A 17547-nucleotide genomic window follows, 5' to 3' on the forward strand; every position below is an offset into this window, starting at 1 on the left:
AACAATGCATATGTTTTGACGGGAATATCTGACGGCAGACATCGCGAACAATGTGCTGTTTGTCAACATATAACATGAGACGTCGTCTTTTTGTCTAATGACTGTACCTAACATTAGTCGTTCGCGGTCAAAACACCGGTGTAAACACAGTTTGATGTCGCGATTTTCAATGCCCAGAGCCTGTTAAACTTGAGCCAACCAACCCCGTGACGTCACCTGCACAATGGCGGCTCCCTGGCGGCGAAAGATACAAAGTTTTTTCTTTTTTTCTTCTAAATGTTTACATTTGTAATGTTCCTTATATAATTGTTGATTATATTGGAAATCCATCTTGTAAATCATGTAAACTTGACTCACTGCTTCATTTCCCCTTTAAAAGGGTTTTATGAGGTCGGTGAGGATGGGAAAATCTTACATGTCTGTGCAAACTCTGCCCGTCGACAAAATAATTGTTATCTGTGGTTGTATATGGGCTGTGGCAATAATAATAGCCTAATAATAAAAAAGAAGCTTGCAGCAACATATGGAAAGTATGAAATATGAACCGAACTAGTTCATTTTAAAATTTGTGAACTGAACTTTGATCCAACAGGTTGATAAGAAGCTTTGCTTTGATATGTGCAAAGTCAGTAATTTGCCTGAGACACTATACATGTGTAGAAAGAATAGTGTGTAGAAAGAGTGGAGTCTATACAGGAGATGTTGATCCTAAAATAAATTCACATTGACTTGAGGCTGTGGAGTGAAGACAGCTTCATTGATTATGATGAGGACGTTGAGTTTCGCCATGTTACACTTGCGGTATGGAGAATTGTACTTATGCACATTAACCTGTAGAGCACTTTGGATCAACATATGTTGTATTTAAAATGCGATTAATCGCATGCAAAATCTAATTACAGATAATTATTGTGAATAATTATTTTGTACATTTAAATGCACACACATGCATGTATATATTTAAGAAAAATGTGCAATATATGAAAACTTCAGATGCAAAAGCCTCTAAGTGCCATTTGAAATTTTCTTCTAGAATGATCATTTTTATCAAGCTTGTATATTTAAGTTCAGTGATTTCACTTAAATGGCAATGATAATTACCTATTAATTGTTATTTAAGTGAACTTACTGAACTTAAATATACAAGTTTGATAAAAATCATCATTAAAGAAGAAAATTTCAAATGGCATTTAGAGGCTTTTGCATCTGAACTCTTCATATGTAAAATATGTATAAATGTACATGCAAATATTGTGCTTTAACTCGAAAAATTGAAAGGGTAGTGCTTTAGTTTATTGATGCGCTACTTGTAAAGACTTCAGGCAGAACTCAACGAACAAAAGAAAGCATAACTTCCATAGATTGCCAAGCACTCAGGTAGTTTTCTCTCTCTTTGAACCCTTTCACCGAGCAAACGCCCCCCTTCACCCCATTATCAACATCCCCGGCTTTACGTGTCTCCGGGCCCCGCGAGTGCTAATGACCCCTGCGGCGCACTACTGATGGATGTGTATTTATAAAGGAGACAGATAAGGGCTCGCAGCCGGACAGTTTCACTCAACGGGCCGTCCGGCGGGCATGAAGGAGTGACAGCGAAGCCTCGGGCGCAGGTGATCTCCGCTTGTGCACATTACACAGCGTGTGAGGAACTGTACGGGCCTGTACATTCACACACGTCTGGCCCCGCTCCAGGCCCCCTCACAAAATATTTGCCCTCAACTTTGGCTGGTTTATTTACTCTGGAGGAATATTTTCCCTGAACAACTCACAAGCTTAGTGTTTGGCAAATACACTCAGCACATGAAATATGGATAGCATGGCTCAGGCCAAACGGTATGCATATTTAGGCGATGAACTCATGCAGGAGCGCAAGACAGCTTGGGAATCTTTTTGGACCAGGAGCCGATGCACGAAAACCTCACGACATTCCTTGAGAAATGCAATTCCTCAAAAATAATTTGTGCACATACTATTAATGCAGACTAAGTGTTTTTTTTTTGCTATATGATGCCAAAAATGATGTCTATATATAAATTAAATATGAGGTTTAGCAAAAAGTCATATTACTACTATAGGGATAATGTAGCTAGTGTGTCTATGTTGTAATGTTTAATAATTTGAACAACCCAGTAAATCCATGAAACATCTCACCATTGGGGATTTAAAATAATTTATCCTCATTTTGAGTTTATTTTTAATGATTTTTAAAGAGGCCATATTATGTGCTGGATGTTGTTTCAGGCTCTCCTAGAACAGGTTTTCCTGCTTGAATGTTGATTATTCTCCTCATATTCTCCATTGTTGCGGCTCCTCTCTTCCCAGTCTGTCAGTAACGCTCTGTTTACTTCCTGTCTCTATGAAGCCCCTCCTCCTGAAAAGCACACTGTGCTCTGATTGGTCGGCTGGAGCAGTGTGTTGTGATTGGTCGAGCGCTTCGAGTGTGTTTGGGAAATGCCGCGCCCCTTTCCATAACCGCCAGTTTAACACACTACTGACTAACTCAACCAGGCCCCGCCCCTTTATTCTGCGCATTAATTACTATAATGAGGAATATTGAGACGTGTTCGTTCAACTCAAGACTACAATGGAGGCGTTTCAGGAGTTCAGAAACACTGACACAGATATAGAGAAGAACTGGAGCTTTTCATGATCAAACAACAACATTACACACTAAACACAGATAAACATGGAACAATAAAGAATAACTTTTCTTAAGAAAAGTTTTGGGAATACAATTTAGCGAGTTAATTTGCCCATAAAATCTTTAAGATATTAGGTTAAACTTAATTGTCTTGCTGTCACTGATGAGGGACTCGATGAAGCAGCTTCAGCTGGAGCTCTGATGAGGATCTCGAAGGGCAGGGTCCCTGAGATGAAGGTGGAGGAAACATCGGATGCTAGAGAGAGGTAAGCGGCTGCTTATATACTCAGACTGTTAATTAGAAGATTAGATTGGCTCACTCACATTTAGAGACGTCATACAATCCTAACTTATAGGAGTTACGAAGAATGTTTCCTGAATCCAGACCCTGATATTCTAATGAATGAATGAATGAGGCACTCATATGTACTTCTGTACACCCAAAGTGCTTTACAGTCACATCAGGGGATCTGTCCACGGTTCTGGAGGAATCAATCCTGCTTTCCTCACGTGTGCCGTGCGGTTCTGCGGCGGGCTAAAGAGATGGAAGCGCTTTGGGGAGATAAATCCATCAAACTGCGAATGAGGTCATCAATCCGACGTTTCCGCTTGCTTTGATGAGTGGAGACGGGCTAAGCCAAACACGGGCTCTCGTGGCGCTGGGGGTCTGAGTGGACCGGGGCTGAGTTGGGCCGGTGCCATGAGAGAGACGGGTCTGTCTGAGGAGCCCGGAGCACAGAGGGCTTTTGTCTGTCACGCCACAGAGGGCTTGCTTGGGTTTCCCAGCTTTCATTTCATGACCCGACTGAGGCCCGGCGTTGTGTGTGACTTAGAATGGAAAGAGAGCGTTTCACATTAGTGAACGCAGGCGAGACATGAACATTTGAGGTTTCACTGTTTGTGGGGGAATTTCCCCACATTTTGATGGAATTGTTTAAGTAGAGTATTAGTAGAGTAACAGTAAAGTATTATTAGAGTATTAGTAGAGTGTTAGTAGAGGATTGGTAGAGTATTAGTAGAGTATTAGGAGAGTGGACCATTAGTAGAGTATTAGTAGAGCATTAGTAGAGTAAAAGTAGAGTATTAGTTGAGTATTAGAAAACTATTAGTAAAGTATTAGACGAGAATTAGTAGAGTAGAGTATTAGTAGACTGTCTGCTTAATGTCTGCTAACTCTAGAGTATTAGTAGTGTATTAGTAGAGAATTAGTGGAGTATTAGGAGAGTGGACCATTAGTAGACTATTAGTAGAGCATTAGTAGAGTAAAAGTAGAGTATTAGTTGAGTATTAGTAGACTATTAGTAAAGTATTAGACGAGAATTAGTAGAGTAGAGTATTAGTAGACTGTCTGCTTAATGTCTGCTAACTCTAGAGTATTAGTAGTGTATTAGTAGAGAATTAGTGGAGTATTAGTGGAGTAGAGCATTAGTAGAGTTTTAGTAGAGTATTAGTAGAGTATTAGTAGAGTAGAGCATTAGTAGAGTTTTAGTGGAGTATTAGTAGATTATTAGAGTATTAGTGGAGTATTAGTAGAGTTTTAGTAGAGTATTTCTAGAGTATTAGTGGAGTATTAGTAGAGCTTTAGTAGAGTATTAGTAGACTGTCTGCTAACTCTAGAGTATTAGTAGTGTATTAGTAGAGTATTAGTAGAGTATTAGTAGACTGTCTGCTTAATATCTGCTAACTCTTTATTGTGATGCTACTCAAACAGACATTCTACTGAACATAAGTATATTTTACAACTACTACAACTAGCAACTACATTTCAGCTTATTCTAACCCTAAACCTACAGTCTACAAATACTCTACTAATACTTTAATAATACTTTACTAATCCTCCACTTATACTCTGCTCTACTAATACTCTGCTAACACTTTACTAATACTCTGCTACTACTCCACTAATACTCTACTTATACTCTGGTCTACTAATACTCTACTAATACTTTGCTAATACTCTACTAATCCTCCACTTATACTCTGCTCTACTAATACTCTACTGATACTTTACTAATACTCTGCTACTTCTCCACTAATACTCTACTTATACACTGGTCTACTAATCCTCTACTAATACTTTGCTAATACTCTGGTCTACTAATACTCTACTAATACTTTGCTAATACTCTACTAATCCTCCACTTATACTCTGCTCTACTAATACTCTACTGATACTTTACTAATACTCTGCTACTTCTCCACTAATACTCTACTTATACACTGGTCTACTAATAGTCTACTAATACTTTGCTAATACTCTACTAATCCTCCACTTATACACTGGTCTACTAATACTCTACTAATACTTTTAATAATACTTTACTAATCCTCCACTTATACTCTGCTCTACTAATACTCTACTAAAACTTTACTAATACTTTGCTTATGCGCAACTAATGCTCATACTCTGCTCTATTAATACTCTACTAATACTTTACTAATACTCTGCTACTATTCCACGAATACTCTACTTATACACTGGTCTACTAATACTTTACTAATACTTTGCTAATACTCTACTAATGCTCCACTAATACTCTTCTCTACTAATAATCTACAAATACTTTACTAATACTCTACTAATACTCTAATAAGAGTTAGCTGAGATGTAGTTGCAAAGTTACTTACAGTCAACAGAATGTTAAAAAGCGGCCATGGAAATAAAGTGTTACCACATTTCATAAATGCATTGCAATATTGGTTGGGTAAGAATTGTGTAAATGTGTAACTGTCATAATCATTTGTTAAACAAGTATTCATTACTTCAATTAGCTCATTGTTCAGCATTATTACATTGTTTAAATTAATACAATTCTAGCTAACTGTGATTTTGTATATGTACATTTCTGAAATACATAACTTAGACAGTTTCCTGTGATAACACGCGACTCTAAACTGTAATGTGGACTCGTGCATTTTCTGTAAAGCTGCTTTGAAACGATGTGTGTTGTGAAAAGCGCTATACACATTAATGTGAATTAAAAAAAACCTTGTACACTACAAAGATGGTGTGATTGTGATTTCAGTGCACTGCCTACAAATCACAAGACAAGTGTTGAATACTGTGACAATAGCAACGACTTTCATCCTAAGACTAAAGCCTAAACCTGTAACCCTCTGTGCCTTCAGGAACTGCAGATGTAGTCATATAAAGCTGTAAAAGCCAGCAGTGTGTGTTTGCCTCTCATGTCCACTTCCATAGGCTTCCAGATATTTGTGTCGACACGAGATCCAGAGCGCGCGTGTCTCTCTGATGCAGAAAACATTTCCTTTGAGCAAAAACTTTGTGCTTCAACTGAGAGGTCAATCTCAGCACCTGCGTTCATGCCGTGGCTGGACATCACGTGATCACACACATATCCGGACTCCTCGGGTCTTCCTTAACCCGTCAACACCTCCGCCTGACCTCCCATTCACCCTCACCACAGGAGATCCATTTCCCCACAAGTTCAGGTCACAAATGCAAGGAAGGCAACAAATTGTGCACGAGCGTTTTAAAGATTATGTGTTGTGAGAAGGAAAAACTGAGGAATGATTTGCGAGAATAGCGAAGTTGATGATGCCACCCGGCGGAGAGAGCGATACCATATGTCGGGTCACGTGTGTATCTGGTAAATGTTATTACAAGCCAATGGCTCACGTCTTTGCTAAGGCTCTCGGAGGAACATAATGTGGAACAGAAGGCCAGCGGTTCAGTCATTGTCCGCTGAATTAACCCCAATCAGCTTGAGGAGCATCCTGACTTTAGGAGGAGTAATGGTCATGCCAAACATGGAGCGATGGAGAAAGAAAATCATTGAGCTCAGAATCATCTTGATCATCATGTGAGCTCACAAATGCCTGGAGATTCCTGAATTATTTTCTCCCTAATTTCTTAATAAATGCTTTCCCCCTTTACCTGAACCTGACGTCTATCATCAGTGTGCACCGCCAGTTAAAGCAGTATCTGATTGTAGCCAGTTTTTAAAGGATTAGTTCACTTCAGTATTACAATTTCTTGATAGTTTACTCTCCCGCACATCATCCGAGATGTTCACGTGTTTCTTTCTTCAGTGGGAAAGAGATGAAGGTTTTTGAGAGGATTTCTCCATATAGTGTCTTCAATAGGGTCCAACGGGTCAAAGGTCAGATGTGAGTTTCAAAGTCTCGACACGATCCAGCCGAGGAATAAGAGTCTGATCTAGACAAACCAGCGACATTTACAACAAAACACACATTTATATACTTTAACCACTAATGCTGGTCTTGCTCTCGCTGTGATGCGACACACATTACGTAATCAGGGTGAACGGTCAAGCGTGACGTAGGCGTAAGAACAGACCCAGTGTTTACAAAGAGAACGTGTAAAGACTGTCAAACTCCCTTTACAATTATTATTCTTTTTAAATATCAGGTAAAACAATGATGTTGGATGATTCTGAAGTTGGAGGAGAAAATGAGAGTTTATCGCCGAAAGCTGCGACACTACACGTGACTTTGGCGCTGCGCTGGCGTTCCCCACTACCGGTTGCCTAGTAATATTTGTGAGTGACATTCACGGATGTTCCTCTATGTTAGACAACAAATACGTTTTATTGCCGCTACAAACAAATATTTTGGAAGGAAAAGTCTAAATATAAATGGAATCAGTACATAAAAATGTATAATATTAAGGATGAACGAGAAACAGTGAGTGCTCTTTGCCATCGCGGCTATTTAACAGCAGAAAACGGGCAAATATCGGTTTATATGGGTTCCCGAAAGTCAGTACGGTGAACACCACTGTATGTACACGGAGATATATCATGAATTATAGGACAGTTTCTGACTGCTTCTCGTTCAACTTGCCTCGGTCAGACTCAGCACTGAAGAGTGACGCGCTCCACTGACTTCACTTCTATTGGTTGTCGCTCACGAAAATCGCTCTTCATTTGCATAAAGACCATCCAGTCGGCAATGGTGCGTATTGTCGAAAGTCATTTTCACCATTGAAAATGAATGGTATCGTGTCGCTTGGTCGCGTGTAGTGTGAATGCAGCTTTACCCAACATTTTTGAACACGTGAGACCTTTCAACAATGGAGCTGTGCAAGACGAGCATTTGAAGTTAAATGTGTGTTTTGTTGTAAATGTCGGCTGGTTTGTCTAGATCAGACTCTTATTCCTCGGCTGAATCGTGTCGAGACTTTGAAGCTGCACTGAAACTCACATCTGGACCTTCGACCCGTTGGAGCCAATTGAAGACACTATATAGACAAACCCTGGAGTGTGTTCCTCAAAAACCTTCTTTTCTTTTCTAGAAAGATATAAACACCTCGTATGACGTACGGGAGAGTAAATCATCAGGAAATTTTAATTCTGAAGTGGCTGTTGCATCTCAACAACTCAACAGTCATCAGAATTACCATGTCAGGAAATATATGCCCTGTATTAGAAGTTGACTTCATTCTCTCCACAGCAAATATTCAAGTGTTGAACCCTTCAAATCTGCATGAAGCATGTTATTAATCAGAAGCCCGAGGCTCTTGTGTCTCTCAAACAGCACGATCTGTTCGATCTCTGCGGTTCTGTCCCCCAAACGTCAGCGCCAATGACAGGTAGACAGTCCTGAGAAGTCAAAGTGCCGCTGTCAGTTTTCTGATGAATATGCCCCATTCAGTTTTAGCAGCATGCATATTCATCAGGCTGCTGGGCCACCGGGTGACTCCATTCCTAATTGTGTCCTCCTCTCAAGCCCTCGGAAGACCCCCGTGGCATCATGGGAGAGATGAGGGGATGTCAAAGTGGATGCCAGTGCTTGTCAGGGCTGCTCTCGTGGCTCAAACACCACAACTTTATTCCAGTTCCCTGAGGGAAATCCCTAGCCAAATCCCGTTAGTCTTGGGCTTCAATTGAACCGCAGGCCTTTGTGGAGTTTCGGTGGAGTACGATCCCATACCTGTGTCAAGTCATCCCACATCACATTTCACTTGGTAACTTTCCCCCGCTGAATCAGGAGCTCGTCCTAACGACGTCTCCCCTCGTTATCCTCATCCCCTTATCAACAGCAACAGCGCTTTATGAGGGGATCATTCATCTTGTCCCGTTTGCCCTCATGAAAGAGGCCACGCTTGAGCACGCACCAGCGCTGACACCCCAGTATCCGCTCTTTACCCAGTGGGGTGTGAGAGACCAGGGATGACCTCACTTCCTGTGGCAGAACACACACACTTCCTCTCAACCCGAGCGAAAAAAAACTTTTGAGGAACAGTATGGAATTCTGTTTCCTGTAATGACTCTCACAATTTGCCTTTTTTGCACCATTGCTGTTTTATTTATAGGCAGAGGTCATCCGATTCCTAGACGCTCCCCTATACATGAATGTGTCATTTTTCAACTGAGGCGTCTCGTGTTGTCCGGTCAGGTATATTGCAGAAATAAAACCAGAATCAAACTTGTATTGTTCAGTGGGTCACCTGATATCCAGAGCCTCCTTCTGTTGCACTGTGACAGTCCAGTGTCATCCATCCACTTCTCCAACTCAACCTGAGATTGACCACAGTGCTCAGCCGTGGGATTGTTTAACATAAGATAAGACTTCTTTTTCCACTTCTGGGTCTTTCTTTAGCAACACTGCAGCCTCCCAGAGGGAAGTGTGTATTGCTCAGAGCATCTCTTTCATAGCTCATGAGACATGCAGGAAAAGTATAAATCTGATTATTCGGGGGTTAATACATATTAGAGGTGTAACGGTACACAGAAGTCAAGGTTCAGTACGTACATCGGTTTTGGGGTCACGGCTCGATACGACTTTGATACAACAGGAAAAGCAACAAATCCCCAATGTTAGGTTTCCTTTATTTTGAACAGACAGTTGCGCAAATTACAGTTTGTTCAGCCTAGTGGCATTCAGTCCCTCTGAGGTAGTTGGTCCAGTACAGCCTCTTTAGTAGGCAAAGCACTGAGCACTAAACAGTATGCATAGTTCATTTTTTTGTAGGGCTGATACAAAAACAACAACAACAACAACAAAAAAACAGATTCCTGATTGCTTAAAATAAAAAATTGAGGAATTGTTGATTGGTTACTCCAATTGATTGGTTTACAATGCTGCATGAAAAATGCAAAGTCTGTTTTCAAATTTATTGGTTTGATTCAAACTCATTATTTTCAAACTTATTGGTTATATTTTTCATTCATTAACGTGATGTGCCTACGCTGTCCTTGTCATTGATCATTAACATGCGGTGACAATGGCGTTTGCACAAAGGTCAATATTAGCTTAAGAAGAAAAAGAGCCTACTTCACCTTTCCATGAGGAGACAGCGAGTGGAGCGGCACCTGAGGCTTCATATTTCCAGGACATACATATTTCATCACTGGACTCTAGTGAGACTTTCATGGAACAAATCAACTCAATGCCAAATGATTTTGTCTCATAACAGTGGAAACAACTTAAAATACGCTGTCATTTATGATTGTACTGATAATTTAATAATAACTGGAGTTTTATTTGTGTACTCTCAGTATTTATTTGACTGCATTCATCCTCTGATTGTATTTGTCATCTGACTGTATTCATCATCTGACTGTATTCATCATCTGACTGTATTCGTTATCTGACTGTAGTATTCGTGATCTGACTGTATTTGTCATCTGACTGCATTCATCATCTAACTGTATTCGTTATCTGACTGTAGTATTCGTGATCTGGCTGTATTTGTCATGTGACTGTATTCATCATCTGTCTGTATAGGTCTGACTGTATTCATCATCTGACTATTCATCATCTGACTGTAGTATTTGTCATCTGACTGTATTTGTTATCTGACTGTAGTATTCATCATCTGTCTGTATAGATCTGACTGTATTCATCATCTGACTGTATTCGTTATCTGACTGTAGTATTCGTTATCTGACTGTAGTATTCGTGATCTGACTGTATTTGTCATCTGACTGTATTCATCATCTGTCTGTATTCATCATCTGTCTGTATAGATCTGACTGTATTCATCATCTGACTGTAGTATTTGTCATCTGACTGTATTTGTTATCTGACTGTAGTATTCATCATCTGGCTGTATTTGTCATCTGACTGTATTCATCATCTGTCTGTATACATCTGACTGTACTATTCATCATCTGACTGTACTATTCATCATCTGACTGTATTCGTCATCTGACTGTAGTATTTGTTATCTGACTGTATTCATCATCTGACCGTATTCATCATCTGTCTGTATTCATCATCTGTCTGTATAGATCTGACTGTATTCATCATCTGACTGTATTCATTATCTGACTGTATTCATCATATGTCTGTATAGATCTGACTGTATTCATCATCTGACTGTATTCATCATCTGACTGTATTCGTTATCTGACTGTAGTATTCGTTATCTGACTGTAGTATTCGTGATCTGACTGTATTTGTCATCTGACTGTATTCATCATCTGTCTGTATTCATCATCTGTCTGTATAGATCTGACTGTATTCATCATCTGACTGTATTCATCATCTGACTGTATTCATCATCTGACTGTAGTATTTGTCATCTGACTGTATTTGTTATCTGACTGTAGTATTCATCATCTGACTGTATTTGTCATCTGACTGTATACATCATCTGTCTGTATTCATCATCTGTCTGTATACATCTGACTGTACTATTCATCATCTGAGTGTACTATTCATCATCTGACTGTATTCGTCATCTGACTGTAGTATTTGTTATCTGACTGTATTCATCATCTGACCGTATTCATTGTCTGACTGTATTCGTCATCTGACTGTAGTATTCGTTATCTGACTGTAGTATTCATCATCTGACTGTATTCATCGTCTGACTGTATTCGTTATCTGACTGTATATTTATCATCTGACTGTATTCATCATCTGACTGAATGCACCGAACCGTGACGTCCGTACTGTGACGGTTCAGGATGAATACATGTACTGTTACACCCCTAATACATATATTTGGTTATTACATCAAACTTAACAAACAATCATACTAGGTTACAGCTTGGGATTTTTTTTCTAGAATGCTGGAATTGGCTCCATTTGATTTCCATCAAATTTTCAGTTAATGAGATGTTAAAGTGATCTTGTTTGTGATTTTTCTTTCCTACGTGCTGAACGACACCCTTCCTAAACACTTTTCCTCTGCCTTGAACATTTTGCGAAATGCATGTGACCTGCATTCTGAGGTCAACTAATAATGCAGATATTTGAGAAACATGCTTCCCGAGATGAATTGTGTTGAAAAATGTGTTTCCTGGTTTACTTGAGTCCTCCCAATCCACTGCTATCCACTGCTGTCAAAAATAAAAAGTGCTCGGTATCAGAGTCACATGACCCTCTGAGATTGAGGATCCACCTGCAGCGGCTCGAATGAGCAGAAAGTCAAAAGTGAGGCGTTTCGGGTTGAAGGGCATATCCTTTGCAGCTGGTTTCTTTAACATGGCTCATGTTCAAGGACTTCTACCAGCACCGAGTCACGAGAGGAAGGACTCTACAACTACCCAGCAAGCCAAAGCCGTCATTTCACTATTTTAACTATAGACCGAATTACCTTTCTGCAGATTTATTTTAAGCAGTAGCAGATATTAAAATGTCATTCTGGGCTTTGATTGATTTTATTGGGAGTCTGTGTTATCTTGAGCTCAGTTTGATTAAACACACAGAAACGATCACTGTGCGTCACGGGGAAACTCAAATCCTTCAGCGATGATGGAGTAGTTTGAGAATAATTGAAACTGTTGGTAGCAGAGTTTTGAGAACGTGCCCTTCATTTCCGTTCCACAAACCTCCAAAACAGACAAATAAAGCACGCAGTGTTGAGCGTGTGGGATGATAGTGTTCCTGCAAGCAATAGCCGTCATTTCCCCGTCTCGGTTAACTGTAGACCCGATGCTGAAACACACTTCTAGACAAAATAACCTTGGATTTGGTTGCATGCCAGTTTTTGCCAAACTAACTTGCAGAGTCAACAGTGATTACAAGGTGTTTGGTTTAATTTCATTGGCATATTCTATGCGTAGCCTATGCATCTATTCTTGGGCGATGGTTTAGACGTATATTCAATTTCCAGCCCAAACTTTGCCTTGGTTTAGGCTAGACGTCAGGGCTGTGTTTGCACAGTTTTTAGATGTATTTTAAACGCAACATTGCTTGCTGGGAAATGTCAGATTTGTTTGTGGAATCACGCTCTGCGGTCCAGTTCAGATGTGGCATTCCTCAAACATCTGTGTGCTTCAAATTAGTTTTATTTGGCTATGAGAAAGAGTAATCCCTTGCTTTCATATATGATGCCAAAACAAGGGTTTGTTTGCTGCCAGATTTGCACCTTAGACCGATGCTTTGATAATCTCGCTCGGTATGTTGCATGAAACTATTTCACAGTTACGTGTCAAAGTTCCATCAACCAAATCCTCAGTAATCTTAGCCGCCAGTCAGCTTTACCTGACGGTGTTGACGTGTTTTCCTCCGCCCGCATGCTCGGGACCTTTATTTGTGTTGCTCTTTGTTCACATGGATGTGCAGCGCTGAAAGGATTTTGATTGCCTGTGAAAATATTTAGAGCACAGCAAATATTTATGACATCGTTCATGGTGCGGAAACAATACGTAAACTTGAGCGCATTCTCAGGTAATCAAGCGTTACAAAACAAACGGGCGCAGAAAAAGAAAGACAGAAAGACACAAGTAACTTTGGCTTCTGGACGAGATGATCTCAAAGGAAATCTGTCCTTATTTTGGGCTGTGTTGATGCGTCAGAGCAGGCGTCTTAATGTTATAACAATGGACGTTTAAACATGGACGTGCGTATATTATGAGAAGAGTTGAGCTTCGGATGACCAGACTGAACTCTGTGTTTGTCCACTAGTGCATTGAAAAGGCATTGTGGGAAAAACACTAGATACTCTTTGTCAGCACTTAAGGTCTATATCGCTGCGCCTCAGGATATCCCTTTCCTGACAGGAAGTATCGTGTCCCGATCTGTTATTTTAATGGCGCAGATACCAGTGCTTGTGTGTGTGTGTTTAGTTTTTTTTTTTAAGGGGTGGGTGTGGGGGGTGTTGTGAGGACACATAAACTGCATCTCACCAATCAAGTACCTCTGAATAATAATTTCACTAGGGTCTGTGGAAGCCCTTTATATCCTTGTGATCACGAGATACCAAAAGTTGTTTTCTTGTGATCTTGACTCGACAACTTTAAAATAACGTTAAAAATATGTCAAGATCACAAGAAAACAACTTTTGGTATCTCAATATCACGAGAAAAACAAGTCGTCATCATGAGAAAACAACAGAAAAAATAAATAATCCATGGCCTCGTGTGTTTCGGTGTTTTTTAGTATGATGGGATGCTTCTCGACAAAACAAACACCGACAGTCCCGTTTTTAAATTGAATCCACACAGCTGGGTTTTCAGAGCGGCGTGGCGTCTCCCAGGATTTCTTCGGGTCATCACATTTGGAGCAGGACCTGAAAGAGACCCCCAAACCGGCCTGTGTCCCCTCTCTCTCTCATCTGCTGTTTCAGATCAATAGCAGGTCCATTTGCCGTATCTCAGCCGAAAGCCCTGGTGGAGCAGATGCTAATGATGTGATGATAACTCAACGGCAAGATTTTGAGATAATCGATACGCTGCTGTGCATTACGACTTCAACCTCGTGCTTCCCTCGCACTTTGTAACACATCTTTCCCTAGCGGCCATGTTTCATTTTGATAATATTTTTTCTATTTTTTAATGCAGTTTTTTTTATGTTGATTTTTTGTTATTTTATTTACCTTTAAATTACTAGATTTGATCAATAAATAATAAATAGTAATTTAAGCACATTCGTCACATTATTTCAACTTAAATTCAAAATAACTCTTACATTGGGAGTCTTTGCTGACCTGTTGTGTAAAATAAATAACATAGCATGATATTTCATGACGCTATACGGCCTCATATCTCTATAAATGAGCCGTTCGGCTGGGTCCCAAAGTCAATTTCTCTTTAGTATGCAGTCAGAGTCACATTATAACAATTTTTTTGGGGGGAAAGTTTTAACATTTTTAGTTTAAATGTTGTTTTTTTATATGTGTACTGCAGCATTCCTCATATCCCATTCATGCCTAAAGGGGTCAATGAAAGAATGACAACCACATCGCTGAGGTCTCTGGCTGTCATTCATGACGCAAAATGTGACTTTATCATACACGTTTTTTTTTTCTTCAGCCCATCATAATGCATTGCTGTTTGCCCTTGGATGATGCAGAATGCTATGACATCATTCCTCTAATAGCTTGCCTTGGGTTGAGTTGGTTCACCTATGGGGGTTTAGCTGGGTTTCCACCAGCATGAGCTGTTGCAACAAACACCACTTAAGCCCAGACTTGTGCTTCCTAAACAAGTATTTAATGCCCTCATTAAAGATATATGAAGCTGGTAATCAATAAGAGCTCTGGATTACAGCCTCATCTTCCATATGAAGGTACAAATGGCTACATGATGTTCAACATTGCGAATTTCATGCCAGGTTTGTAGACGTTACACAACTGAACAAGAGACACCCAAGTGAGCCTTCATCAATTACTCCGAACTTTAATGGTTTCATGAGAGATCTAATAAGATCATTGGATCTTTCTTACAGTCATGTTTTACTATCTTGACACGAATGAGGATTCACATCATTTGTTGGTTCATGGTTTTATTCTACAGTGAAATGCGGCACAGGAATTACAGGTCTGTAAAAGCAATTCAATTTCGTTCACCAAACATAGCCTTGGCTTCTGTACCTGTTAAATGCTTTATGTTGTTATTAAATATCTGGTAGAAATCCATTTTTATCTCTCAAGATGAGCCACGAATCACTATTAGAGAGTCCATAAGCTGTCGGGTGGCAGGGGACGTCCTGTAAACACTCGGCTCACACTTCTCTAACACACACTTGCTTCCCCCTGACTTCCCCGTCTGCTCCTGCACAGGATCGCTCTGAACTCAAGGCATCTGAAGAGACCATGAGAGGTGAGGGGTTGGATCTTATTAATGTGAAAGCAGTTTCTGTGTTGTGTGTTAGTGTGGAAGCAGATCTCGGATGGTCAAACTGTCCAGAAATAGATTACAAACGGCCTAAAATAAAGAGAAAGGCCACGAGAGCCTGAGTGTGACTCCTGTTGGAGACATGTAGACGTGCAAGCTGTCAGGATTGGATTGAGAGAAGAGATGAGGACTCAACAAACACATCATCCAGACTGGAGAACATCATAATCAGATCAGGGTCAGAGACGTCGAGGTCCAGACTGGAGAACATCATGATCAGATCCGGGTCAGAGACCTTGAAGTCCGGTCTGGAGAACATCATGATCAGATCCGGGTCAGAGACCTCGAGATCCAGACTGGAGAACATCATAATCAGATCAGGGTCAGAGACGTCGAGGTCCAGACTGGAGAACATCATGATCAGATCAGGTCAGAGACCTCGAGGTCCGGACTGGAGAACATCATGATCAGATCAGTTCAGAGACCTCGAGGTCCGGACTGGAGAACATCATTATCAGATCAGGGTCAGAGACCTCGAGGTCCAGACTGAAGAACATCATGATCAGATCCGGGTCAGAGACCTCGAGGTGCAGACTGGAGAACATCATGATCAGATCAGGTCAGAGACCTCGAGGTCCGGACTGGAGAACATCATGATCAGATCAGGTCAGAGACCTCGAGGTCCAGACTGGAGAACATCATGATCAGATCCGGGTCAGAGACCTCGAGGTCCAGACTGAAGAACATCATGATCAGATCAGGTCAGAGACCTCGAGGTCCAGACTGGAGAACATCATGATCAGATCCGGGTCAGAGACCTCGAGGTCCAGACTGAAGAACATCATGATCAGATCAGGTCAGAGACCTCGAGGTCCGGACTGGAGAACATCATGATCAGATCAGGTCAGAGACCTCGAGGTCCGGACTGGAGAACATCATAATCAGATCAGGTCAGAGACCTCGAGGTCCAGACTGGAGAACATCATGATCAGATCCGGGTCAGAGACCTCGAGGTCCAGACTGAAGAACATCATGATCAGATCAGGTCAGAGACCTCGAGGTCCGGACTGGAGAACATCATGATCAGATCAGGTCAGAGACCTCGAGGTCCGGACTGGAGAACATCATGATCAGATCCGGGTCAGAGACCTCGAGGTCCAGACTGGAGAACATCATGATCAGATCAGGTCAGAGACCTCGAGGTCCAGACTGGAGAACATCATGATCAGATCAGGTCAGAGACCTCGAGGTCCGGACTGGAGAACATCATGATCAGATCAGGTCAGAGACCTCGAGGTCCGGACTGGAGAACATCATGATCAGATCAGGTCAGAGACCTCGAGGTCCAGACTGGAGAACATCATGATCAGATCCGGGTCAGAGACCTCGAGGTCCAGACTGAAGAACATCATGATCAGATCAGGTCAGAGACCTCGAGGTCCAGACTGGAGAACATCATGATCAGATCCGGGTCAGAGACCTCGAGGTCCAGACTGGAGAACATCATGATCTGTGCATCACAGCTGGAGCTTAGGCCACACATTCGCATTACATATTATCCAAAGACAACAAAAGCAAGAGGACAACACTGTACTATACACACACCTCGGTACTCCAGCACACACATGGTAAAAACTGATCTGTTGACATAACTTAAAAAGGTGAAGAAACTCTTTATCTTAACATTTTTAAGTTAATAATTAAGTTATGTGAACTTGACAATTTGACATAACTAACATTAATATATGTATGATGTTTATTTAAGAATTTTAAGGTAATGGGTTTCCTCACTTCTTTAAGTTGAGTCAACTGATCAGAGGGGTTACTTTTCTTTTTTCAGAAAAACAAAACAAAAAGAATAAAAAAGGTCAGTGCAAGGATTACGGGTGACACTCCAACAAGCAAAAGTTC

Source organism: Pimephales promelas, chromosome 15 (assembly GCF_988280905.1).
Source record: "Pimephales promelas chromosome 15, fPimPro1.hap1.1, whole genome shotgun sequence".
In the NCBI taxonomy this organism is placed as follows: domain Eukaryota; kingdom Metazoa; phylum Chordata; class Actinopteri; order Cypriniformes; family Leuciscidae; genus Pimephales; species Pimephales promelas.